This window comes from Corvus kubaryi, unplaced genomic scaffold (genome assembly GCF_017639235.1).
Source record: "Corvus kubaryi isolate FWS band 111438036 unplaced genomic scaffold, C.kubaryi_AGA036_p1.0 37308, whole genome shotgun sequence".
In the NCBI taxonomy this organism is placed as follows: domain Eukaryota; kingdom Metazoa; phylum Chordata; class Aves; order Passeriformes; family Corvidae; genus Corvus; species Corvus kubaryi.
The window spans coordinates 14030016-14057287 of record NW_024581096.1 but is presented as its reverse complement, the minus strand read 5'-3'; the positions used below and the strand labels follow the sequence as shown (position 1 = coordinate 14057287).

At 47.2% G+C, this 27272-nt stretch overlaps 1 protein-coding gene across 10 annotated transcripts in view; it reads left to right on the top strand.

The window, feature by feature from the left end:
• Positions 1 to 27272, top strand: part of RUSC2 (RUN and SH3 domain containing 2) — a 60264-nt gene that overhangs the window by 6770 nt on the left and 26222 nt on the right. For 2 of the 10 annotated variants that reach the window (XM_042028632.1, XM_042028623.1), the window contains exons 1-2: positions 18 to 337; positions 15466 to 15571. The gene's annotated coding sequence lies outside the window, so the exon portion shown is untranslated. Of the gene's footprint in view, positions 1 to 16; positions 338 to 984; positions 1007 to 1367; positions 1853 to 13437; positions 13684 to 15042; positions 15063 to 15465; positions 15572 to 27272 lie in introns of those variants that run through there. The other 8 variants (XM_042028631.1, XM_042028625.1, XM_042028624.1 and 5 more) reach the window with 8 other exon arrangements.

Below are 27272 nucleotides of genomic sequence, written 5' to 3'. Positions count from 1 at the left end.
GGAATTCCAGAGCAGTGCAGCCTCAGCCCTTCCGCTGCTTTGACAGCTCGGCTGAGGCTGGGCTGGTGCACAGCATTCCTGCCTGGCAGATGGCCTGGGTGCAGCTGGTAGAGGGACTGATGCTCCTGCTTTTGGGGTAATGGGGATCCCTGTCTTTGCAGGGTACCTGCTGTGGTGACGGTGAAGAAAGCTGTGAGCAGTAGCTTCTATGTTGAGGGAAGCCACAAGGGATCTCTGCTTTATGGGTGGGAAGAGAGTCCCACAGAATGCTCATTCCTGTTTACAGGCTGCCAGCATCCCATGAGGAAATTAACTTTGCAACATCCACAGCAGCTTGGTAAGTGTTACGGTCCTTGTTTTCCAGAGGGGGGAAACCGAGGCACCAGGCAGGGAAATGATCTGCTTGAGGTTTTACACCACTGAGCTGGAGCTCCCCCACATCCTTACAGACCACACTTGCTTGAGAACTACAGGAACGCCTTGTTCTTCATTGCCGGTTTCACCCAGAGGTCACTGGTGTGAGCTATATGCCTGCCTGGCATGGGGCTTATAGGCAGTGCCTGCTGTGCTATGAAACGTCCTGAAACAGCTCCTTCCCAGCCTCTCCCTAAGGTCTTCCAAGGTTTGTTTAATGGGCAGTGGTTGACACCAGCAAACCTCTCCTCTGCTGCTGGTTCTAGTTGAAGGCACAGTGGAGGCAAAGCCCCTGAACTCTTTGACACCTTGCTTCTTAACTGTGAGATGAGCTCAGCTGGTTAGAGCATGGTGCTAGCAGTTGTGGGTTTGATCCCTGAATGGGTCATTCAGTTAAGGGCTGGGCTTGATGATCCTTGTGGGTCCCTTCCAACTCAGAATACTCTGTGATTCTGTGCCAACGTAGTCCCTATCGCCCATGTTCCATATTTGGTGTAAATACAGCTGCAGTACAGCATGTAAATTACCCTGAGATGGCGGGAGAGAAGAATCCTGGCAGGAGGTACCAAACACATTGAACTAGGGAGAGAGGGTAAGTCTCAAAGCTGCAGAAAACTGGAGCCTGGGGAGAGGGCCTGAGCAATAGGAATGGGTCCAAGCAGGTGAATGGAGCAATGCTCCAATCAGCCTTTCTCCCTGGAGCAATGGGCTGCTGTGGCACTCTGCACCAGAGAAGGTGTGGGGCTAGGGCCGTCCCGGCTGGCGTGAAGTTGGATGGGTTTGCATTACTGCTAGCACGTACTGCATACGGAGCTTAGGAGCTGATGGAGAATGTGGAACTGGGGGGTCTCCCCTTGCTAGTGGTCACTTCACCCCATGGCTTCTCCTGGCAGGCAGCTGCCCTCCCACCCCGCTGTGGGAGCAGGCAGGCAGTGGACCCATCCCGCACAGCCCTGCCACGCTTCCCTGCTTTCTGTGCCTGCTGTAAATGGCTCTCTGTAACACGAGCTGCATTTCTGCCATAGCCCTCTCCTGTGCGCATCTGTATTTACACTGGGGCTTTCATTAGCAGTCTGGCCCTCGCTCCTCTCCCCTGCCCACATGCTCGCCGAGTGAGACTCTGGCACCACTGTGCCTGACGAGGGGCAGGTGGCTGGCAGCAGGAGGAATTCCTCAGCCAGCTCCTGCCTGGAAGAAGTGCCTTGTCATCTTGCCTGTTGCCCGCCATCCTGCATCAACAGGGGAGCAGCCGGCGGAGACGCCCCGCAGCACGGCTCGCTGATCCCTGAGCCGGCACGGGGACAAGCTGGTTTTGCTTTGGATTATCGCTGGCTCTGCATGCTGTGCTCCTCCTGCGGCTCTCATGCCAGTGCCGCTGCACTCGGCTTCCAGCTGCGGTGAGCTGAGCCCACGTCCTGGGGAGGTTCTATCTGGCAAGGTAGGAGCTGATCCCTTCTGTTTATTCTGCTAAATGTAATGTGACCAGTTCTGCCCATGCCTTTACAGCATGCGTCAATTAGTGGGTTTATTTTGCATTGCTCTGTAGCTCTGCTCGACAGCCAGTATGCTGCTCAGGCTGTAGCCTCTCTTGCAGGGAAAGAGGATGTATATATACCCTTTTTTTTAACCTACATACTGGAAAAATCAAACTTTGGATCCTTTTCTGCTTCAAGATGGAGTCTTCTCTTTTCTGTCTTGTCAGTTTTCATGCAGCAATCCTGTGCATGTTCTTTAGGTCATGTCACCTGCTTCTTCAGGAGATGTGAGAGTAGAGAGCAGTCTGATGTGTCTTGGGAGGAAGGGGGAGGGAGGAGAAACTCACTGAAGACAAAAATCAAGTAAGTTCAATAGGCTCGGAAATGGCTTTAGAGAAGTTATTTTTAACCCAGAAAATCAGACAGGGGAAGAGCCTCCTTTCCTTGGATAGTCTAGGTTTGCTTTTGATTTTTTTTTTTTTCCTGTAGTCCTTTAGGGCCCACTCTTCTGATACGGAAAAGCCTGAGGCTGCTACTGTCCCTAGGGATAAAGGACAGTCAGTCTTGTCAGTCTGGTGCCTCCTTTCCAGTGAACCTTGCTGACGTTAGGTGCTTTGCCTGCCCCCACCTCTGCACACCTTTGCTGCTGCCACATCGAGAAAAGAGGTGATGACCAAGAAACCCGACCCCTGCTGGATTTCTCTGCAGCAGCCAAGGAGCGATAAAATAGGAAGGCATCTGCATTTTCTGTGTTTAGGCACAACTGTTCCCTTTTTAGTCCACAGCAGCTGGGATGTGCACTGAGCCATCCATCTTCCCCGAGCCTAATGTACCTGGGCTTCCCTCCCATATGGACAAGAGTCTGTCTCCTCAGCAGGACAGACAGGGATACCAGGGCTTCTGCAGGTGATGGCTCACTTCTGAGGACTGGCCCAAACAGCAAACCATGTTTTAGGGCCCCGCTATATCCCTGTGAGGAGGAGAAAGGGGTGCTCTAGCTTTCCCCAGCATATCCTGCGGTGCTGCCAGTGGGTGTATAAATAGTGCCCACAGTGTACTATTTTGGTGAGAAGCTCTTCCCAGGATTCATCCAAAGAGTTATGTGAGCAAGTGTTAAAAATAACACCAAGCCCTGCCCAAGTGCTGGCGTCATTTCAGCCAAAGCGTTGGGAATCTTCCATGGAGAGCAGCCTTGGACCCTTGGTGGGGGGCAGCAGGAGGGGGCCCAGCACAGCTTCCCGTATTTTCCTCCTCTTGCTGTCCTGCTGACTACAGAGGACTGTGGCCCTCAGCTTCAGCAGATGTGCTGGTCACCAAGAAGGTGTGAGACTTCCACTTTTTTATTAGGTTGTTTGCCACTGGGCTTTCCCTATATGTTCTGGGTATTATTGCTGGGTCTAATGAGAGGTACAGGAAATTTAATCTAGCTTTAATCTAGCCTGCTGCCAGGTCCCTGGTGGTGGCCAGAGCTCGCTGCCTCATTAGAAACTCTTGGGCTGTAGAATGGCATATGGAGTCGTTCTGGTTCTGGGTTAGGTTTATCCTGCAGACTGGTAGCTGGAGATTAGTTTAACTGTGGAAAGGATATTAAATCTGTGTGTTGCATTATGGCTTAGCTCTGGACATTCTTGCCATCCATATAAACACGAACGTTATCCCAAAATTCTGCCTTTTTTATGGTGTAATTTGTGTCTATAATGGAGATCTGGACTACACAGCAGAGATGTCTGGGGAGCCATGCTCCTTGAGTTGTGCAGCCAGTGCAGGATGCGCCATCCCACTGTGAAGCTGGAGCTGTGGTTTGTTTCCCTCAGGCTGGGTTTTGCTTGTTGTTGGTCAGGTTCTATGCTGGTTATGCAATTCAGCTACTCTCATGCTGCAGCAGCATCATGCTGTGTGTTGAAAAACAGGAGACCTCTGGAAGGCAGCAGACCTCAGTGAGTCCTGCTGCCCAGTGTGTGAAGCCCAGAGCTCACAAAAATGCTTCTTGAGGGGCTCATGCTCAAAGAAACTCTATCTGAAGAAAGAGCTAATCCTTCCTGCAGATGGGTGATGTGGCTCCACTCTGGCCTGGTCTCATATGGGACGTAGAAGCCCCTGTGGGAGTAGAGCACCCATTGCTTAATTACATAGCTTAATACATGAAGCCTCACACACAGGAGAAAAGAAAGAGGTAAGATGTCCTCTGGGCGCAACGCAGGGGAACTGGGGCTCACCTGTTTGCTCTGAGTTGACAGCAGCAGTATCATGGACGGAGAAACATCTCTTTCAGATGCTGGAATTCAGGATCCGCCTTTATAGCTCCTTTGCCCCCATGTTTGCATTCCCAGATACATCAGTTCCAGTTTCTGGCTTTGGAAGGGCTGGGTGGTTACGGCTGGACTTGATGATCTTAGAGATCTTTTCCAATCTAAATGATTCTGTGATTCTGTAGTCTTTGAGCACTTTTAGAAGGGCTGCATTTATTTTAAGCTGAAAGGGAAGGTTGCTGTGAAAGCTGCAGGCATGTGAAAATTGCTAAAAAGGTCACAAGTGCTGTTGGACACTCTATGCTTCACCTCCTCTGATACGGGATTACTAATTCTGGCAGATGTTCCCAGGGATGGAGAGCAGGTCCTGTTAGAACATCATGACCAAGCGTTTTCTCTGTCTGTTGCACTGAGAATGAGTGGGAGAGCAGAGCAGATGCTTGTCGCTGTTGCGCGCAGGGACGGCGAAAAATGACATCGATTCAGGTTAGAGAGGTATGGTCAAAGCTGACCCCTTTAATGCCAAAAACCCATCTTTGCATGGATCGCAAAAGAGAAATTACATGACTGGCCCATTGGTCAACCACCTACCAAGGTGATAGGCCAAGAGGTATAACCACCCATTTCAAAGTATTATTCTCAGTAAAACCAAAACATTCCACGATGTTCTCACAACAGCCCTGCAGGTGCAAATGTTTACCAGACAGCAAACGGGCAGACAGCTAGCTTGTGTGAGAACGGAGACTTTCACATGAGACAGTTAGAGGTGGAGAATTTTTTCTCTGCTAGCCTCCTCAGCATCTATAGATGCTTGGCTTCTGGCTTGGACTGATGTATCTCCAGTGCTCCATCCTTCTCCCCCTCTCACCTCTTAGCTGGTCTTCTCTTTTCCATGCTGTGTGTGGAGAGGCACAGGCAGGGTGTGTGCACGGGATGGAGTGCTTTCTTAAGCATGTATTGAAAGCACCGACTTCAGAATTGTCCGGACATGGAAGTACGTCATGGAGATGAAAAGCATGTTTCTGTTTCTCCAGAAGCGTGCTCTGGGCAATCAGTTCTTCATCAGGGGCTTCCTGCTCCTCAGTTATTCTGTTCCTTCCTCCTCCTCTCCCATGTCCAGCCAACAAAGAGCTCTCTGAGTCACCATTGTGGCTGCTTATTAGGCCTCAGACGAGGCTCTGTGTATCATATATTACAGAGCTCCTGAGGGCTCTTTTAGGGCCCTTTGCACCCTGGCATGCTCTTGTTCCTCTGACTGGAATGTGTCTGGAGTATGTGGGGATGTGTTGTTTGTTGTCCTTGAGCACGTCTTTGCTGGACATTTCTTGATAGTTTTCTCATAGTTCTTCTATCTAGAATAGCCTTCTAGACTATTCTCTGATAGTCAGTGCGGTGCCAGAGCCACACACCAGGGATTCCAGGAGTTCCTGAAGTGCCGAGATATCTCCACGGGGACCTTGTAGAGTGGTCTGCCCCACCTCTTTCATCTGCCTCACAGGAGGCTGAGCCCTATTTCAGTCTGCCCAGCACAATCCAAGCTTGGCACGTTTGTCAGCCATCTCCTGTGACCTGCTTTGCCTTTGTGGCCTGCCTCACCATTGCTGCCTGGGCTTTGCCTCTGCCAGCTTTTATTTTCTATTTTAAAAAAGAGGACAGGATTTCCTCCCACACACAGATCCCCTTTATCCCTATAGCATTTCCTTCACTGGGAGTCTTTCTCCAACCTGAGCAAATTTGTTGCCCTCAGCCTACAAATTTCCCATTTCTGGCTCTTTGTGCCTCTCTGCATATGGGGTGGCTGCCTGTTGCTTGAACGTGACTTTTGGAGGAGGTAGACCTTGCGCAACTTGCCCAGCAGCTGGGAGCTGCAAGTTAAGACTCTTTGTGTTAATTAAATGTACACCGATAAGCACATACAGCCACAAGGTTGCTTAATCATGGGCTGACCTGACATGGAGACCTTGAATACAGCTGACTGATGATCCATGACAGCTTGCTCTGGTAGATGGGAAGATGTTAATAATAACCAGAGAGAAATTTAGAAGGGTTCTCAGCTGTGACCAAGGATCGTCTCCAACAAGACCGAATTCTTGAGGAAAAGGTCTCTTCGCTGTGGTGCATGAAAGGAGGATGAATCCACTGGCTGAAAGCTCACACTAAGCATATTCTTCTTAGGGAAAAAATACACCTGGAGTATATTTTTAACAGCCAGGTGGATTAGCAGCCAGATCAGCTGGCACAGGATGCTTTTCCACTCTCAGCTGCACCTGTATATTTGCTATGTCTTTCCAGGAGCATGTTTCCAGGAGCATATTTCCCCAGGTATTCTGCCTCAGAGAATAAATTGCTCTCATCTTTTAATCCCGCATCAGAGGCTTCCTGCTTCTCTGACTCAAACAGAAGTCACACAACAATAAAACCTCCAAAAGCCATGTAATAATCACGTCTCCCTGAGCTGGCACAGTGGACTTGGGCTATGCCATTCTGTGGGTTTCTTTATTTAATCTCTGGAAGCTTCCACTGATAGGGACATTACCTGCTGCACCCTTCATTTTAGCAATCCAATCCGTTGCTTCTGTTGATATTTCCTGATGCCATGAGTTGACCAAGATTGTAACATGGGCATTTGTTTGGCAGCAAAGTTGAAAAAATAAATTGTTTCCCATTTTTAACAGTAAGGGCCTCTGAAGATTAGCAGGGGTGCATGCCTCTAAATAAGTAAAGCAAAGAGCTTCTGAGATATACAAGACCATAGAAAATTTTAAGAAAACCAATTTACCTCCCGACTTTTATGCTTTTTTGGTTGAATAGGGAATGGTTAGTTTTAACTGTTATACCTGATGTCTAACCTCAGTTCTCCTGTCTGGCCCTCAGGGATCCTCTTCTTGTTGTTGAGGATGTGAAGAACAGCTCGTCCACTTGCTCTTGGCAGCAGCCTTTTATACATTTTGGAACTACTGTAATGTACCCCCTGGTTTTCCCCCCGAGACCTAACCCGCTTGCTTTGCAGTTTACTCCTTTCTGTCCTTTTTTCCGTGTTGTCTTCAAGCTCTCACCAGTTTGTCCATTTAGGGTATGTCCATGAGCCATGTGCCAGTGTGGGCAGAGGGGAAGGATGACTCCAAGTCTTGCACATGCAAGACATGCCTATTCATACAGCCCTACCCATTGTTTGCCTGCTTCAAAGAAAAATGCCACTATTGCTCAAGTTTTGCCTGTGATCTGCAGTAACCACAGATCCCTTCTGAATGAGCAGGTCATGCACAATGATTAAGGGTGGGGATGTGCAGTCTGTGCTGTGTCAGGTGTTACGGTAATGACTGTCATTTATGTCAATTTGCTGTTTGTGTATAGACCTTATCCCTTCAGCTAACAGTACTGTAGACACCAGAGGTGAATAGTAAAAGAGAGCCAGCACGTTAATGCACAAGTGGTGGACAGGGTCTCAAGAAGTTCTCAGTGGTCCTGTTCCCTCTCCCCTTTGTAGCTTTTCTAGGTGCCTGCTGGGATGTGGGTGCTCAGGAGTCCAGGCAGTCTCCCGTGTAGCCCTGGAGCTCTGTGCCTGCCAATACTGTGCTGTTACGTTGCTGCTGGTAGGTGGGGGTGGAGTGAATCTTCAAGTCTCTTTTATCTTTTAGTAACAGAGAGCTTTGCAGCTGCCAAGACATTGCTCTATTTGCCACTAAAACATAGCCAGCTGGGGCAGGTAACACTGCAGAGCAGCACTGTGTGTCCAGCTGGGCGGTAACTGGAGCAACTTAGAGGGAAAATCAGTATAAACAATCATAACTGATATCATGTGTCTCTAATAAATCAGACAGTGGTTATGTACTCGCTAGGCTTCGTTGCAAAGTGGAGTGGGAATGTTTGAGAGCTGGAAGGTCTGCTGGGAACTTGCTGTTCTTTGTGGCGAGCTCCCAGATCTCTCTGTTTGACTCTTGCTTTTGCTCAGAAAAGGGATGGCAGGAAAGGACTTTGGCACGTGCAGAGTGATGTTAATGCGGGTTTTCTATGTGAATCATAGGATCACAGAATGGTTTGGGTTGGAAGGGACCTTAAAAAGATCATTTAGTTCCAACCTCCCTGCCCTGGGCAGGGAAATCCGGAACAGTTTTCATACTTACTGTTGCCTTGGAAAACTGAAATGTTTATGACTCAGTCCTTGAGCAAGAGGGCAGGAGGGTTTTTTTCCATTCTTGGATGTGGCCTCTTGTGCTTCCAACAGTGATGTTTTTCTTCTCCTCTGCTTGCCCTTTCCCTGCATCATCCCTTCCATTGCAGTCCCTGTGAGCTGAGCCTCGTGTGCAGTGCAGTCACCCTCACTTTGAATCAGCCTGGCTATGCCCCCAGAGTGGGAAGGGAATGTCACTTTGGTGCACATCATGGGAACCATAAGCAGTCACTGTCCTCGAGCAGTGTGTGCTGTGCACACAGTGAACCATTTCAGGGCTGCAGATTCAGTTGAGCCCTGCAGCTTTTCATCTGCTTAGTTGGAAGTACATAATTTTTATTTGAGGTCAGAATGCAGCAGTGCTGTGGCTGCCAAGTTCACCAGCTCCAATGTATTATGTTATGTGGCAACTTAAGGCTTTCCTTATGGCAGTGGGGAACTATTAAGTTATTGTGAAACTAGTTATTTAGGTAAATGGTACTTTAGTGGCAGCATTGATCCTGCTTTGAAAACTAATTTTAATAGGAGTGAAGCCAGTAACACCTTAATATCCACTGTTACCATGGCTGCTCTGAGTGGTTATTTGCCAGATTAAAAGGCTTTTTTTTTTTTTTAAATAATACCCTTTTTGCTTCTTTTGCCAAGGCTTTGACTGACGAGAGTTTATATTCCCAGTTAGTGTAGCATCAATATCTGAGTGAGTGCTTGAAGAAACAGCTTTGCCCTTAGAGCTGAGCTCCTACTTAAAACATCCTGAAACCTCAGCCTAGATCAGTTACGTTCAGGCTTTGCTTTAATTCAACATTTTCTATGCAGCTTTATGAGCCTGGTTTACCAGATTGAACCTGAGCCTTCAGACATGATTCAGGAGCTGCTCTGCTGTTTGTTTTCTCATTTCCCTCTGCCTAGAAACATTCAGCTATTTTTTTGTGCTCTTGCATGGGCAGTGCTAGTAGAAGATGGGCACTAAGAATTGGGTTGTAGGGTCATTTCTCCCTTTCCCCCAGAATTCCAAGTGACTCACATCTCCCTGTTACCCCAGTCTCCTTTGGGGTACAAACATACTGGAATCCTGGGCTGGAAAGGACTGGAGACAGACAGCTGGTTGTGGGCAGGGTTTGGTTCTCCCATAGATGTCTCAGTAGTGTGGAGGTATGTGAAACTGAGCCCAGCCCTGTGGGGAGCCGTGCCAGCACGAGCCCTATCTGGTAGTTGTGACTTTTTATGGAGCTTGTGAGGGCCCCTGTTCTTGGGCAGTGAAGCATCAATTGCCAGCACTAGGAGGGATTTGACCTCGGTACTGGAAGTTGGGAATTCAGATGGTGTTTGGGATGGAGGAACCACCTTGCCTAGTATGATTTTTCTAGAAGTGGTTGCAGGTGGTCAGCAAAGTGGGGGAGCAGAACACACAACTATCTTATCTTGTTGGGTTTTTTTTTTCCAGGAGATTGGCTAGTATTTTGTTTGCGTATTAACCTGAAATGAATCTCCCAAGTGCTTGTCCTGCCTCCCTTTTAATCCATGTGTAATTCTTCCATCCATAGTACCCTTTGAGAACTAAGAGGCAGTAAGCAGACTAGAGGAAGATAACAGGAATTTTGAAAGAGGAACTACTGCTCTGAAGGGAAGTTGTTAGTGGAGATAATCCTCAAAATGGAAGCTATTCAATACATGAAATAATGCTCTGTGCACTAAAAAGTAAGACTTCAATAGTGATATTTCCTTAAGACACAAAGCTAAGGAAGCATCATTGCAGGCCATTCAGTGTTATTCAACAGGAAGAGCTGGGATTATTCCTTAAGGAACAATACAAATGGGAACTGGATAGTTCAAAATTGCATTGTTGTGTGCCTGAGAAATCAGCAAAATGTTCAACTCCATCTGGGAGCTCACTGGGGGAAAGTGACAGTGATGGGGAGAAAACTCAGGGTCTCAGAGTGGTGTACAAGATAACTGTGAGCATCTAACGTGATGTAGCCATGGAAAAGATACGTCATCCAATGTGACATGTTGGACAAAGCATTTCTAGCAGAGATTTGGAAATCTGAGCATATTAAGGCACAGGAGACCTTGCCTGGAAGACTGTGTACATTTCCAGTCACTCTCTGAAGGCTGTGTGCAAACTGGGTCGGGTCAAGAGAAGGAATATGGGTATGATCAAAGAAATGGAAAGCCTACCTAATGTGAAGTGATTAGAGAACTCAGATGATACAACTTTAAACACAGGCTGGATAAATGCTGACGTTAAAGCTCATTTTTGGAACATGAGTGAATAGGGGTGAGCTGTGCATGGATAAAGATAAGCTGGAAATTCAGAGAATGTTCTTAAACATCAGAGGACTGAACTTGGGGAATTCATTCTGTTAGAAGACAGTTAGCAGCAACAAGAAATGTCCAACTTTTTTTAAAAAACAGCAACAACTTTCTCTTTTGAAGCCATTTCCTCATTTGGAGGTGTACCTCCTGCCTTGGGTTGCTACCACTGAAGAAATCAGTCCTGCTGTTGTGGTCAGTGGACAGGGCTCACACAGAGCCATCATGGTGGGCTGGTGAACTCTGATGTTGAGAATGTGTCTTTGACTGGCAAATCCCCACAGACTCCTGTGCCTCTGTCCTCAGTTCCCCTTGGAAAGCAGGCTCAGTGTGGATCGGTTAGTGATCCCCCAGGGAAACGTGAGGGCTAAGGGCAGGCATTTCCACTGTGCTAACATATGTTTTTATCAGTCTGCTTGGATTTTTGACCCCTCGTTCAAAAGCTCGTGTATCTCTTCCCACAGAGCAGAAAAGATGTCGAGCGCATGTCAGTAACGATCAGCCCGTATTGATCTCCGTGTGTCAGAGAGATGCTGTTTGACCTTGAAACACAGGACTTGAAGGACTGGGGGAATTATTTTAGTTTTCCTTTAGGAGGATTTTTATAAAGTTTCATCACCTGCTTTCCTGTTGGCTCCTGTATTCTGTTTCCCCCTTGCTCCAGTTGAGCGGACCCATGCTCTTAGTTCAACTCTGACCAACATCCCTCTCTCTGGCATTTCCCAAACAGCCTGGGTGGGGTTGGTGCTGGGTGGGAGTTGTCATGGGATTCAGATTTCTGCCACAAACAATGGGTAAACAAGGTGGGAAGGCACTGAGCTGCTTTCACCTTCTTCCTGAGTGGTCCAGCACATGGGAAAGAGTGAAGATGTCCCTGTGGCCATGCTACAAATGTGGCCAGAATGGGTATCCTAGGCATGTTCCTGCTGTTGTACCTGTGGACAGCAAGGCACAGGTTTTCTGCTGTGATGGAGATCTTGCTGTTGCTTGTACCACTTTCTGTTTGCTTGAGAAACATGGACACATTGAAGGTATTGAGGGCTTGGTCAAAATGCCCACCCTTTAGGAGGAGGTGGCAGACAACTCCCTTTGCTGGGGTACAGCTGTGAGCTGGAGGCAGCAGGTGGGGCTGCCTGGCAGTTTTGAGGTGGTCAGGTTGTGTCCCATGCCTGATGGTGAGGGATGATTAAAGACCTGTTCTAGCACAGTGCTTGATGTCAGAACTACAGCCCAGACAGCTGACTGGAATCGGGCTGAGCTGTTTCCAGTTCATGCATCACTGGACCAGCTTTGCAGCAAATAGGTGGGAGGCTGGGTCAGCTGGTGGGTGATTTTACTGCACGACTGCGGCAAAAGTGTAATGGGTTCTTCTTGTATGTGGGCGTGTGCTGACCTTAGCAGCCAATTCCTGCATGCTATATGAAGGAAGAAGCCCAAGCCCAAGCCTGAAATGTGTTGGGCTTTTTAACACCCAGTTGATCTATTTGTGTCCTAATTGTTGTCAGCAAGAACCCCAGGTACATGTACAGCTCATGTCCAGTGTGAGTGCAGCACCTGTGGCTCTCCCCAAAGTGGTAAGCTTTGCTGCAGCCCAGGACTGGGAGCAGGATGTGCCTCCTTACTGGAATTCACAGGTGGGAGGTTGTGTTGTGCATTCAGTTCTGACAGCCCTGGAGCAAGGGATAAGGAGGCGAGATGGCAGAAATCCTTCCTGACACCTGAGATGCTTGAGGGTAGTGAGGCTGACATAGCTCGATAAGGAATTTTCTCCTGCCAAGCTACCTACACTACAGGGTGCTGGAGTCTGTGGGAAGCACCTATCCCTACCTGCCCAGGTGAAGCAAGATGGGAACCTCTGTTACTGTAGGGGCAGGCATGTCTTGACACCTCCATCTCTCTCACCTTCCTTCTCCAAGGGATACAGTCACCAGCCTGCAGTATCTCTGCTCCTTCCTTGCATGTCACTGTGGAGTCAGCCATGCTCCCCTTCTTGCAGTGACTCATCTCTGTGATCAAAGAGAAGTCATCTCCTAGAAGACAGTCCGCAAGAAAGAGCTTTGTTCTTTCTTATTAGCGCCTGAGATCAGCTGCCTGCAAAGCTTTGGGACAGGCCGTCAGTTCCTAGCGCTGTTGCTGAGTTGAGGCAGATTGGGGAGGGAGATGCATCAAAGGGGTGTGTGCTGCAGAGGGTTGAGGCCATGTGAGTTTGAGATCTGGGGAGCATGCAGAATGTATTTTGGGGAGGAGGGTACAGACATTTATGTTGGGAACAGATGTGTAAATAGTAGTGTTTCTTAGGGAGCCCCTCATCTGCTGCATTGCTCTGATTTTTAAGAACATACCCCCCTGACTCCCATCTGCTCTGGTGTGTGTGTCTGCTACACAAGACAGGCATTGCTGTCAGTGAATTGGTTAATGCCAGTGTCCTGTGGCAGGGATGAAGGCAAGCACCCAGCCTGCCAGCATTTATACCTCCTGGCGTCAGCATTGGCAATGCTTGTGGAGGACTGGGGAGGGCACCGAAATAGTTTCCATTCTCCTCTCTGCTGTGGGAACGAGTCTCCTGGGTAACAAATGCTCCTTGTTCTGCACAGAGCTCCACAGCTGAAACTCTCCTTCTCTTTCCTCGCTGTTGCTCCCTGACTGTCCCAGCTGAAGGGGCCGGAGATGTCTGCTTGAGCCTGCCTTAATTAACACTGACAGTACAATGGGGCTGGCCGTACAGGGGTCCTGGGGCTGCACGTTAATGGGAGCACAGTAAATAGTCTCATTTACTGCAGCTTGGTTGGAACAGAGCCTGCCAGGACTGGCTTTCTGCTGGCTGTAATGGCCAGGCATGGAGGTAGGTCCCTCCCTCCTGCATCCTCCCAGGGGCTTGTCCCTGCCTCTTGAGCAAGACCAGCTGGTGCTGTGGGTCCCGAGCATCCCAGGAAAGGCAGGCAGTGGGCTGGGGAGCATAAAGTGCCACTGACAGAGCAGATACATTGATGTCTCAGAAGGACCTGACCTGTGGAGCCCGACCTCTGGGACTGGTTCAGGGATCGTTCACTGTGGTTTGGAGGTGAGTAGTAGAGCTGCATCTGTGATGCTGGCTCCAGTGCACTGCGAACAATCTGCACAGCCCACAGCCCAAGGCCCTTTCTCTTTTCCCAGTGGAATGGTCTCTGTGCACTGGGGGGAGTCCTGGACTCCTGCCACTGAAACCCTTGGTAGGAACCACCCCCCAGTCCCATGGTTTTCTGTCAGAAATCTGATTTAAATGTACTTGAAGAGGTATTTTAAAATTTTGTAGTGTTCTTGGATCTGAGATAATTGGCAGCCACTTCCAGTAATAAGTCTTAACATTTTTCTGTCATAGCATTTTATGTTGACGTCTCCAGAGGCAGAAGCTTCTGTAAAGTGTTGTATATTGTCTGGGTTGTTGTATTTGTATTACTTGTTTGCTGCTTTTGGTACATCATGGCATAAAGTAAAAAGTACTCAGCTGTGTGGCAGTTCTTAATTTCTTTGAATTTTGTGTCTGTGTGACAGTTTTACCCCTTCTCTGCCTTGCTCTGCCCTGCTCACTTCCTGTGGAGCCTCAGTTTAGGACGTGTTTTGGTTTGGGCTTACAGGTTTTGCTTTTTCCAGCGTGGATGCTCCAATTTCTGAGCTCTTCTTGGCTCTACACAGGGCTGTAGGCGCAGGGCTGGATGAGGAAGGGCAGTAATGTGAGCAGTCCCTCCAGGATGGATGCTGCTCTAGTGTTAGAAACACCTCCCTGGCACAGCACAGCCCGGAGCGCAACTGAGTTTCTGGGGTGTGTGGTTATGCCCCAGCTGGTAGAAAAGCAAAAGTAGCCACATTTGTCCCTTGCACAGCTACCTGTACCCTGTCAGGAGCTGCACTACTCTGCCAATGGAGCAAGTTCCATCACCTCTTCTCACCAGCTGCCTCTGGTGAAAAGGGATATGGGAAAATCCTTCCAGGTAGCAAGAGAGCCTGAGCTTTGCAGGTGGTGACCCCATGTTTCTGCTAGGAAGATCTGCTGTGGGTTGCTTTGCTGAGATGCCAGGATCTAGAAGCATTTTAGTCACAAACTGCAGCTAAGAGTTGGTGGGATCTTGATTTGAGGTCCCCGGTGAGAGCAGGGACTACAGACATCCTGCCCCTACGCGGTGGGTTCAGCACTATGGGAAGTGCTGGTGGTTGCACTTTACTCCAGAGGTGGCTGCATTTCAGGGATGCGGGGTAGATACTGTTGATGAAGCTGTTTAGGACAAGGTACTACAGAAATTTAAAGAAGCTTCAGGAAGCTTCTCACAGTCTTCCCATCCTCCTCCTCCTCCTCCAGTGCGTTGCTTTGCAGACTGCCATTTTATCTCCAAGGGTTCTAGCTGCCGTTATCAACAGCAGGAACATAACACTCCAGTCCCTTTTGCTTTCCTTGGCAAAGATAGGGTAAGAGATCAGACAGCCTGCAAGCACACAGCATCCAAAATCCAGTCTCATCACAGAATAAGCTGCTGCAGCTCTATTTTATGGCACAGGCTTCGATCTTTTTATTTCTCCTCATGCTGCCTTCCTGATTTCCCAGTTCCTGTAAGAATCAATCCTCCATCATCTCCTCCTTTTCTGCTCCCTCCCATCCCCTGCCTTGTCTGAGGTTCCACAGGGACTGAATGCGAGCTGGAGCGGCGGTGCTGTGGGCATGCTTGCTCCTTCACACGCAGCAACGTCACAGCAGCAGCAGCAGCAGCAGGAGCATCAGAGATGTGATTGCGCAGACCCTCTGCATTGCCAGGGATGCAGCTGTGAAGAAAAAAAAATCGGAAAAAAAAAATTGTCTCTGTGTTTCCCACAGCATCCTGGTGAGAGAGCACGGAGCCTTCTGGAATCTAAGCGCTCAGGAGTGGCGGAGCAGAGTGTGTTTGCTGACAGGAGACGGGGAAAGAAGGATCTGTGGAAAGGTGAGGTGGAGAAATTATCGGGGTGGGTGTCAGTTGTGCTATTGATTTTCAGGCCACTCGTCGTCCTGCACGGTGGCCGGTTTGTTTTTGTGGAGGATGCCGGCTAGCCGATGAAGCTTAAGGATTTTAGGATTGCTTTGTCTCTTCAGAGGCTGCATTACTCTGGAGCGGGCTGTGGCTGTCATGGATGTGAGCGAGCGAGGAGGCTGCGGCTGCTGTGCAGACTGTGTGTTTGTCCATTGTAGCTGTGAAATAGCAGTTGTCATGTCCGGGGCTGGCTGTGCAGAGGCGAGTCGTGCTTCACCCCGGCAGTGCCTCCGCACAGCTCTCCATTGTGCCTGCCATGACAGCTGAGCCCACACGGATTGTTGTGGTCCCACCAGATACCATGCTCTCCGTGCATCCCTGGCGGTGATGCTGCTGTGCAGCTCAAAAGCTGTTTTGACAGACAGCGCTTCCATGAAAAGCCAGAGACAAAGGACTCAGACAGAGGAAAGGTTGCTGTCACTGTGGCTTTTGGCTCTTTTTTTTTGGCTTCTTTTCTTTTTTTTTTTCCTTCTTTTTTCTCCCCTAAATACTGGTAAATCATTTGTTCAAAAGGCATTAGGGTAAATATCATGGCATGTAAAACCCTGTCCTTCTGCTAAGAGATACACGGGCTCTGTGCAGGCTGGAGTCCTTTGTGTTGCCAGGGTGTGTCTGTGCTGGCTGTGTAAATGGATGCTTTCTCCCTGCCTCTTTTCACAGATCAGATGAGAAAGGTTATCTAGGAATGGAGGAATTACTGCTTTTAATTACTGAAATGAGGGGTCCAGGCTGGGTACCAGTCGCTGGAGCTTAATTACATGGTCTTGTTGTAGCCAAATCCCTCTTTTCCCTCCCTGCCTTCCTTCTTCTTCCTCCCTCCCCCACCCTCTGCACAAATCCTTCCATTAAATTGCCTCTGCAAATAGGAGGAGGGCTTGAACAAAGAGAAGGATGTATGTGGGATAGGGATATAGATGCTGAAGGGGCGATGTTCAGCATGACAGTGAGAACAACAAAGCAAAGGTATAAAAGAATGAGATTTTGGTATATGTGTTAAAGTGACGTGGCTGTAGGGGAATGTGCAGATGGGAATGTCATAACAAAAGGAGATAATCGAATAGCAGATTCAGTCTTTTGGAGTTATGGAAAATGCTGAGTGTGTGGGGTTGCAATTGCAGGATTTGGGGTGGATGTGGAGTAAATGGGAGTCACAGAGGAACATATCACACAAGGAGTGGATTGATGGGTGGCATAAAGGTGCATTAGAGTACAAGGGAAGTAGAGATCTGCATTTTTATCTCCACACACCTGCAGCTTTTCATACCAGTGTTGCTGAAGAGTGAGTTTGGCAGGTCTTACCTATTTCACAAAATTTCACAAAAACTTTCTCCCATTTTCCAGTGACCCAATAATCATTCAGACAAAGTTTTTTTAGGCTTATAAAGAGCAACAGGATGGTAGGAGAGATGTAGATAAAATGGTAAATGTTTTGCAGAGCTGTAGAGGAACCGTGGAAAGAAGAGGCAGATGAGAGGCATTGCAGAGCTGGAGGAGCAGGGGATTTGGGTCAGAGACCAGTGGGAGAGTGCACAGAGGGGAAATTCAGGGTTGTCATTGTCAGGGAATGCAAATGTGTTGTTTCTGTTGTCATTCTTCAGCCTCTCACTGTGTTCCCTGAGACATTCAGTGCTGTGTGCAGCCCTGCAGGGTTTGTGGGGGTGGGGGTGATCCTCAGCACAGCCTTTTCTGCAGTAGTTCTCTGGAGGAACCATTTTGCTGCTGCAGGTTCTCATTTGGTTGCTCCCTCTCCATCCCTATGGAGTCACAAGTCTCCACAGCTTTTATCCCTGGTGATGAAGGCAAACCCAGAGTTCCAGTGCAAGGTGCCAGGTGAGAAGAAGAGGGCTTCCAGCAAAATCTCAAAGTGGCTTGTTGCCGTCTTGCAGATCGATGGCAATGTCCTGAAAGCACCATAATGCTTCCTGAACTGCAGCTCCTTCTCACCCCTGTCTTGCTCTTGGCCCTGGGAGAACCTCTCTGTGTCTCCCAGAATCTGTCCCTTTCAGGCTGATGGGAGCAGGGAGCGGGATGTCTCCTGCAGGTGTGCACCAGACTGGGTTTGCTGCTACAGAGCAAGTTCCTGTGGGAGATTGGTGGTGGGTAACCCCAGCATGACTGTGTGCAGCAAGCACATCATGTGCTGGAGGACAGGATGTCCAACAGAATGTACAGGACACACATACCTGTATCAGCATGTGGAAGAAAATTCATGTGTGTATGGTTTGTGTGTACAATGCCTAAAGAAATAAAAAGAAGGTGATGCAGCCTCCTTCTTTGTGTGGGGTGGGAATGTCCCCAGGGCATACAGGCTGTGCCTGGCTAGTAGGTACCACTCCTACAAGAACATCTGTTAAGCAGTGAGAGTGCATAGATAATCTCTGCCTTGAGACACTTAAAAGATGGGCAAGAGGTTCTAATGACTGAGCTGACTGAAATGATCCACAGGAGTGTGTCTTCCTCACTGCTTCGATGCAGATGATGGAGATAAAGTGCAGCTGGATCTCTAGGTACAAGGGACCTGGACCTGCATTGCAGAAAGTACAGGTGGCCCAGGAGAATATGCTGTGAACTCAGGAATGGCCTGCCCAAAGCTCCATTATTGCCTGTCAGGTGTCTGAGGCTGTGAGAGCAAAGAAAGAACAAAATTTTAGTCCCAGACATTTTCATTTTCTTCCAGTCAGATGTTCCTGGTGAGTCAAGATCTCACTCTGGTATGATTCCTAATACCCAGACAATACCCTGCCTTTTGCAACCCCTTGTTGTGCTTTGCTCTGTTTTTAGTTTATTTCCCTGTTTTATTTTTCTTTTCTAGTGTTTTCTGAAAGATTTATGTAATAGTAAGGGCAGGTTGATAAATCTAACGTGGGTCGCTTTGCCTGCCCTTGCAGAACAGCTACAGACTTTTACCTTTAATATTTGTCAGCCACATGGTTTCACCTTCTTCCTCTCTTTTCTAATGGGTATTTTTATTGAAAGTGCAGTTGCCAGCTGCGATCAACCAACTATTCTTTCATTGCTCTGGGATCAAGAATATCTTGTCCTTCTGACTTGAGTGCTTTCATCTTCTTGAATTTGTTTCCACTCAAAAGCTCATTTCCTTTTCTGCACCTTCTTTCCCTTGTATTATGTAGCCTGTAATTGCTGCAGCTTCAATATTCATCTTGTCAAAACAGCACTGAAGATGCTATTTTTCTTGTCTCTAATATCCTTCTTGGTGTGGTTGCTCATTCAGGTTGGTCAGGAGCCTTTCTCTTCTAATCTTCTCATCTTTCGTGGTGAACCCAGATTTTTTTTTACTTACATTCAAAGTATTTTCTTCAGTACTTCTCCAAGCTCTTTGTTCTTGTTGGCATTATAACTGTTTACCCTGACATGCCAGAGATCTGCTCTTTAAAAATTAAAAAGGTTTCATTACAGCTCTGTTTGCTTTTTACCATTCTGTTTAATAGAAACTGGGTCAGCTTGAGATATTCAATCCAAAGCCACTTCTGTATCATGGGTGCTGGGTGAAAACTCATCTCAATAGGCACAGTTCTGATAGTTGAACCCCAAAAAAAGTAAATCCAAAGTAAGAGATGTGGAGATCTCTACAGATGGTTGAGAGGTGGAGGATTGGAGCTGGAGGTACCTCCCTGTCAGCAATGGAATCAAGGGAAGTACTGGAAAACAAGATTTTGTCCTCATGCTTGTGGAAACCATTGAAATCTCACCAGTAGTGGAAAACCTCACTTGTCTGCTACCTGTGCTGCTTCATGGGGAGCGTTCTGATGTGGATAAAGTTCTTCTGGCTGTCCAGTCCATAAGACCAAAGAGCCAGAAGCCTAGCTCATTCCAGCTGTCTGAGAGGCTGCAGGATAATGCTTGAAGAAACTGAGGGAGCTTGGCTGGCAGGGGATGAAATCTACAGCAGTGATCAATGACAGCTGTATTGGTAATGAGTCTTAGCAAGGATTTGCCATGTTATCTGCCAAGCAGGTTCCCTGCGTGCCCTCACACTCATCTCAAAGTTGGTTACTCTCCAGTAAGAAAGAAATGGGCTCTTAAAATACCTCTGGTCTCTGATTCTGCTCCAGTTTTCTCTCTTGATGAAAATGATTTTAATGTTCATTTTCTGAAAGAAGTGGGTCAAAGCTGGGACATACCTGTTAAGATGAGCACAAAAGCAGGCTGGTCCACAAGCTCTTTCTCTCCCTGCCACAGTTGTGTTGCAGCCTAAGGATCGTGTAGGTAATGGTTTTTTTCTACCCCTCAGACACATGTAAGTACTTTTTACTGGGCAAGGCTGATGGTTGCTATATTAACAGACAGAGGGATAAGAAACCCAAACAAAACCCACTGTGTTTGTTAACTGCTGTAAATGGGATGGAGGGGGAAGGCAGAGCTGTAATGTAGGTGTGTGGCCATAACGTGGCTGATGGCGACTTCTGGCTCAGACTGAAGTGCTGAGTTTGGACTCTTGGAAGAGAGATCATGTGTTGGTCTTTGGGCAGTGCTGAGGGTGTGGGGCTGGCAGTACCTTTGAGTGATAAATAATCAATATTTGAGTGATGGCAGCAATGCTTTGTACTGACCCTTGGCAAGTGATAGGAAACTGGCCTTACTACCAAAAGGCCACCCTCTGCTCCCACACAAAATGCCCTCTGGAAGCAGAGAACAAGTGTCACTGCTCTGTTGTTATGTTTTTGGGGACAGTGCCAGGGGTATTTCAGAGTGTATGAATGCTAGCAGTTCCTTTTGGGAAGAGGGGAGTTCCTGCTCTGGGAGTTACAGGGAGAAAATATTAAATTAGAGCCTGTATGGAAAACTTTGGCAAATAGAGGGTTTTCACCTGACACTTGCTTCAGAGCCACTGTTACCTCAGACTAGAGTCCCTACACAGTTATACTAATCTCATCAGTTTGGCTCCAGAACTGCACCTCATTCTCTATAAACTCACAGTAGCTGCCGTTGCTTCTGGAAGAATGTGCCCTAAATGCTTTCAGTGAGCTCGTTCTCTTCTTCATTATGCTCTGCCTGCGCTGGTGTAGGACCAGCCACATGGCTACTTTGCCTCCTTCTGCCTATAGGCCCAATTCACCTTGGTTGTTTAGCAAGATACCTTCTTTTGGTCCCTCTCTGGGGTTCCCATGGCAAACAGCAGGGATGTGTGCTTCAGGTTTCATTGTCGTGTGTAAGCTCACATAGCATAGCTTACTCCCAGATGCCCTTCTTTGCAGGGAGAATGACCTGGCTTGGTTATGGTGCTAGTGCAATTTTCTGCTCTTAGCAGGCAGGTTAATTACAGTGTATTTCCCTGTAGTCCCATCTTCAAACCTTTTCCAGTAACTCAGGTGGAAGAATGATAAGCCCACACAAGGAGAAGATCCAGTGGGAGGAATAAATATTTCTTATCTCTGGTCCCAAGATGCTGTTGGCCCACATGGTGTGCCTTCCTTGGCTTTGCCTAATTCATTCTGATGATTGATACCTGGAGTGACACGTCCACCTGGGGTTTGGCTTACTCTGGTCGACGTCTCCTTCACCATTTGCTCTCATCTGAGTTGTTGCAGTGGTTTCTAAGGGGTTTCTTGCCCAAGTGTGTCTTACCCTGACCAGTGATTGTACCTCCCTTCAGAAAACCAGCAAGTGGATTTCAGCATGCATCTGCACTTAGCTATTTCCTACTGGCAGCAAGCTGTTCTCGCTTGTCCACAGTCAGTGGCATCTAACTTACCCTGCTGCTGAGATTTGTCCTCCAACTGCAGGTCCTAGTGCTTTAAATGGTGTTGAGGAGACCATTGTCCTTACCCAGATATCTCCTCCTGCCTTCAGCTCCTTGTCATATGCCCATTCATTTCCATAGGCACCTGCTATTTATAATTACTGCCTTCATAAAGCACTCTGAAGGTGGTGACTGCTTATTACAGTAAGCCTGACAGCCCGTTTGTTCCCATGTGATCCTCAGAGTGGCTGTTTTTGGGGGAACACTGGGTCAGAGGAGAGGTGAGGCAGCATGGAGGACAGGGTGACCTCAGGCGTCCCTGACCCTGGTCAGGAGGGCCAGCCAGTTCATAGTACGATAGGAGAGGAGGAGGGGGGAAACTGCAAGAAAACAGGTGTGTCCTGGCACTGACAAGCAATGGCATGGGGGTGGTTAATGCACAAAGGTGGCAGTGCTCCAGCCACAGCCGTTCAGTTTATGCTTGGCCATATCTGGCTGAGATGCTGAGAATCGTTTTTGACCCTCTGGGGTTTCTGTAATCTCTGTTTTTCTTGATGACTTTGCAAAAGTTTCAGAGACCCCATAGAATATTTCCATCTCTGTAACCCTGACCACTCCCAGGCTTTGTGCTGCTGACAGGATTTGGTACCCCAGGGTAGAGAAACACCCCAAACTGAAATTGTGGATTTGTATTTGTCCCAGAGGCACTGAGGAGTGATTCTCCTCTGTACCAGAGCACGTTCAACATCCAGGATTTTGGTCCAGTGTCTTGTTTCTACTTTCCCCTTGGCATGAGTTGAGGTTGAAAAGAAAAACTACAACAACCTCTTGGCTTGGCCTTCAAAATGGAAGAGGAATCTTCCTTCAAGGGTGCTGGCTGCTAGGCCTCACTGCTTTAGTGAAGAAAATTCACTTTGGAGAAATACCCTTCAGCCCAGACCCTAGTAAGGCTTGGAGAACCCTTTTATCTCGTGGGGGACCTCAAAAAGAACTTGCATATGGGCAGGCCAGAATTTGTATAGCCTGAGAGAGCAAAGACCCAGAACTCACACTCCAGAGAGGAAGGAGAAGAAACCCCTTTCCTCAGAGAACAGATATGTAAAAAAACCCCCCTGGTTTCTTCTAGGCTAGTCTTGTTGTAAATCTTTAAATTCTTTAGCTTGATGCTAAGTTAAATAACTGTGTGTAAGAGAAGATAGTCACAAACATACACTTTGTCAGATTCCAGATTATTAAACTGATTAAATGCATTCCAAGTCATTAGACTGATGTCATTAAACTGCAAAAAGTAACTGGTTGTCACCCTGCTCATAAGGGACGTTACCTGGTGGGCATGTACATATGGATGTTAAGGTACATAAGAAGTGGAATGGAAAATTATTTTACAACTTCTAATCCCACTGCCAATTGGAAAACTGTGTGAAATTAGTCACCCCAGCTCAGAAGCTGGAGGGAATTGAGAAACTGCCTAGGAAACTGAACAAGTCCCTGGAAAATGCTCCTAAGAGGAGAGATTGAAGAAATGGAAGTTACTTGTGGTAAATGGGAAACTGTAGGGTTTGTGATATGAAATAATGAACAATCTAGAGAAAGAAAATAATGATTTATGAGGTGCCCTGATGGTAATGTGAAAGCTCCCGGAAATCAAGGAGGATTATTTGAAACTGATAATATGAATACTTTTCACGTACTGTGATTAATTAGTCCGTGAATCTTGCTTTCAAACTTCAAAGCCCAGCAGTATTCCCAAATGGCTTGGCATTCTTGTGAATAAGACTACCCAGTGTATTTATAGTATGTGTTCAGAAGTTGCAGAGGTTTAAAACCTTGTGGTTTTGTTAAGGCCTATCTCAGTGCAAGGGCTTAACACAGGCAAACATTTGTCTCAGCTACTTGTCTTCTCTGAGACTTCTGGTCCAGAAAGGATGCAACAGCTTCAAGAAAAAAGGTGTTCAAATGTGAATGTGTCCTGTCTGTGAAGATCTGGGAGCCTTGCAGTCTTAAGGTGCCTCCTCAGTTCTCTCAAACACCCTTGAAGTGATTAAAAGAATGCTCACAGAATCGTAGGATGGTTTGGGTTGGAAAGGACCCTGAAGTTCCCCTCTTGTTCCGTACCCCTGCATGGGCAGGGACACTTTCCACTAGACCAGGTTGCTCAAAGCCCCATCCAACCTGGCTTGGTGGGTCTCCTGGAACTCTGACTGCTCTTCCAGTACAGAGTCAAGGATCATCCCTGTTTGCCCTCCTTTTTTTTCTCTAGTCAATAGGTCTCTGTAGCACAACATCCTCAGCAGAAGACCTTGGTTAATCCAGGGTTATCAGATTTAGTTTACCCTTAATGCTCTGTTGAGCTCAGTCATTCCAAGCCTAATTAGCACATGAGCTGTCTTGTGGAGTGATATTCTAAAATAAACTGTCCTGAATAGAGCTTTACAAACTGAGCTTGGTTTGGGTTGCCAGCCCCTACAAGGGATATATTTCCCTCTCAGAAGGAAAGTATGTGTAATCATTAGGAGTGCCTGGTCTGCTTCATAAGTATTTTATTAAGGTTCTGGCTTGCCTTTTGTTAGTTTTGCTGCTTGGAAAATATTCTGTTATATAAACTAATGCTGTGGTTTCATCCAGATCCTCTTGAGTTCTGCCTTGCTGCCAGCCATGTGAACATACAAACACACCCACACATCAAGAGGACACTTGGAGAGAGGTTGGTAATCAGACCAAGGATCTGGGAATACTCTTGTACTTCAGCAGAACGAAAATCTTGGCACTGAAGATAGGCAAATGCAGTAGAAAATATGATCCTCTCCCTGCCCTAGCCCAAGGATAAGCAGTGAAGTTAAATATCCCTATGTTCAAAAGTACTGACAGATAACTACTAGTGTGGCATGTAATTTGGTGTGGAAGGCACTGGTTCAGGAAGTTACAAGCTCTAAAAATCTGTGGGAATCCCAAAAGGGACACTGAGGGATGATTGTATAGTCTCCTAAATTTCTATGGGAAGGTTATGAAACCTGCTCTGCAATGTGAACTATCCCAAATGAAGGAGGCTGCTTGTGACTGGGTAGTCTCATGATGGCCCAAGGATTTGTTCCTACATCAGACAATTCTTGTCTCATCATCCCGGGAATCATTCTGCCTTTTTTGTTTTTACCCACACTGAACTCTGCTGAAATGAGATTCAGACATGATTGCAGAGGACCTGTTTGTTCAGGTACCTGGCCAAAAAAAGGATCAAGAAATGCACAGTCTTAACAACAATCAGGCAGTTTCCATTTTCAAATCTGAGTGCTACAAGATCTTTTCCTCCAGCTGACTTCAAGGGATTGTAAAATCCAGCTTGTGGTCTAAAAGCATTTGGGTATCACTGTTATTACTATATATATATCCATGTATTAATGTATTATATAAATAATGTATTATATATGTATTTTTTAATATATTCATGTATTAATATAAGATAATTAATAATTAACATATATATTATATGTGGTCTTGATATCCTTAAGAAGGCAGGATAAATTTAATGTATTAACTCCTCAGATGCTGCATTTATTGGGCTACTCAACCATTTTGCTTTGTACAATGCTATCACCCCAAATCAGGGAGTTGCCAGCATCCAGACCATTGTGTATTCCTGCCTTGGAGATGCAGAAAATGTCTTCCTGTGTATCCAGGCATTTCTTCTAGTCTTGGTAGAACAGCCTAGGGCTAGGAAGGGTTAAAGTCTCCTGCAGCCTTAGCAGGAGTCAGCTGTTGGTCGCAGCTGCTGGTTGAAAAACCATTTAGATGTGCATCGTGGAAGAGAAACATCTAGTAAAGCAGGCTGCTGCTGGGATGTGTTCTGTTTGTGCCTGATTTTGGCGCTCCTGATTTGTTTGCGCGCAGTGTGCGTTAAATTCTGTGTAGGATTGCATCATTTAATACAGCTCCACAGACGCAGGCATTCAGACTGCCTGGCAGATCTGATGTCCATCATTCCTAGGTGATGCCATACCTGTGCTGCTTCTCCTGCTTACTGGGATGTGGCAGCAAAGCATTGCAGCACTGCAGGCTGAAAATAATCCTGGTGGTGCTTTTTGACATCACTAACTGCTTTATTTACAGTGGCTTCTGGGGTGATATTTTGTTATTTCAAGAGCTTGGCCTGGCTGTGGTTTTACTTGACTCCCCTGTAGCCATCTTTGCTGCCTGTTCTGCTGTCACAATGCGTGAGGTTGTACATCTGCAATCCACCATCTCAGAAATGTTTGGTTTTCACTTGATAGTGAGTAATTCCTGCATATGTGGCACTCTGGGCTGAAGAGACAGTAAACATCATTTTACAGCCTCTTTTTACTGAGTTATCTTAAGACTGAGTTCCTTATTTGTCAGGCTTTTTCAAGTGGTCACTGATGCTTTTGTCTTGTAAGGAGGGGTTTTTTTTCTTGCAGGGATTGTTTTGCAGCTGTGATTCCTGTAATGCATAGTCTGGACAGAAGTGCAATATCAGTTTTAATCTGCACAGAAAGGAAGCAATAGGGAAGATATGCAGCCATGGAGTGGCTGGAGTCTGTATGGATGTGCTGAGCTGTACTGCAGCAAGATCTTGTTCACAGTGAAGACAGGCTTTCTTTGGCCATCTTAGGACTTAGCTCATCTTTTTTCCACAAGTCATGAATGTGGTAGAGGATGTAGGACTACTTGAGGTAGAGCTGGCCTTGTGTGCCTTTTTTGTGCAGATGAAGATTGCTCCTGAAATTATCCTCCCATAAGCTCTGGATAAGTAGGTCATCTGCTTTGCTGTGGTCTGGCAATATGTTGCCTGAAGCCAGATTCCAGTAAGGGTTAGGGAAGAAAATCCAATGCGAGTGATTTGTCACTTCACTTTGAGAGCTCTTTCCAAAGGGTGGTGCAGGGTTGTGTGAACTGATAGATGCTAGTAACCAAGGCGGCCATGACCCACAGCTGAAGTGCAAAGAGTAGATTTATCCCATCACCTTACTGGTTGTGAGGTTTCAAAACCAGATGGATACACATACCCTGCTAAACTTATTCCACCCTAGGAGGAGCCAAAAGCACATGGGCCCATTCCCCGGCCTCAGCATCTCAAAGGGCCTTGCCCATGTGCAATGCTTCATAGTTCTGTGCTTTCTGTAACCTCCAAGCTTCTTACCTCTCTTTCTCACAGCAGGGAGGCCCAAACCTGTGAAGAATGATGTTTTAAGTCATTGACAGGATTCTGTTGTCTTCTACAGAAATTCCATTTCTCAAAGCAAACACAATACATGAAATTTCCCGCACCGAATATTCTTAGCATCTCCCAGCTACCAGGTCACCTTGAGTGAAAACAACTGTGTTTTTCCTCCTCACTAAATTTTCCACTTTCAAGCCTTTTCTCCCTGCAGTGGTGTGATTCTTGGGGTGTTCTGTGCAGGGCCAGGAGTTGGACTTGATGATCCTGATGGGTCCCTTCCAATTCTGCATATTCTGTGATTCTGTGATTCTAATTATAGGGATGCTACAGATCCCCAGCAAGCCCAGAAATCTCCAGTGCTGTTGAGAGTATTTCCATCCATATGAAGCATCTGTGTCCTCTCCACTTCATGAGATTATCTCAGGAGCCTTCACCCCTGCGGTGGACACCTGAGCAAGAGCAGCTGCTCATTCACCATTGCACGTAGCCAGTTTTGCCACCCTGTGCAGGCACAGGTCAGAGAGCTGGCATTGATTCCTGAAGCTGAGCTGAGTTTGATGCCTGGCTCCCTCAGCCAAACACTCCATTCCCCGCCTCCCATGGCTGTTGTGGTGGAGATTTTTGAGCTCACAGCTCCCAGGCATAGAAGTTGGTGGGAAAACCTTCAGTCCAGACTTCTGCTGGCTTTGACTCAGGTTCACCCACAGCTGCTGGCTGTGGTTTTGTCCCCACTCAGCTGC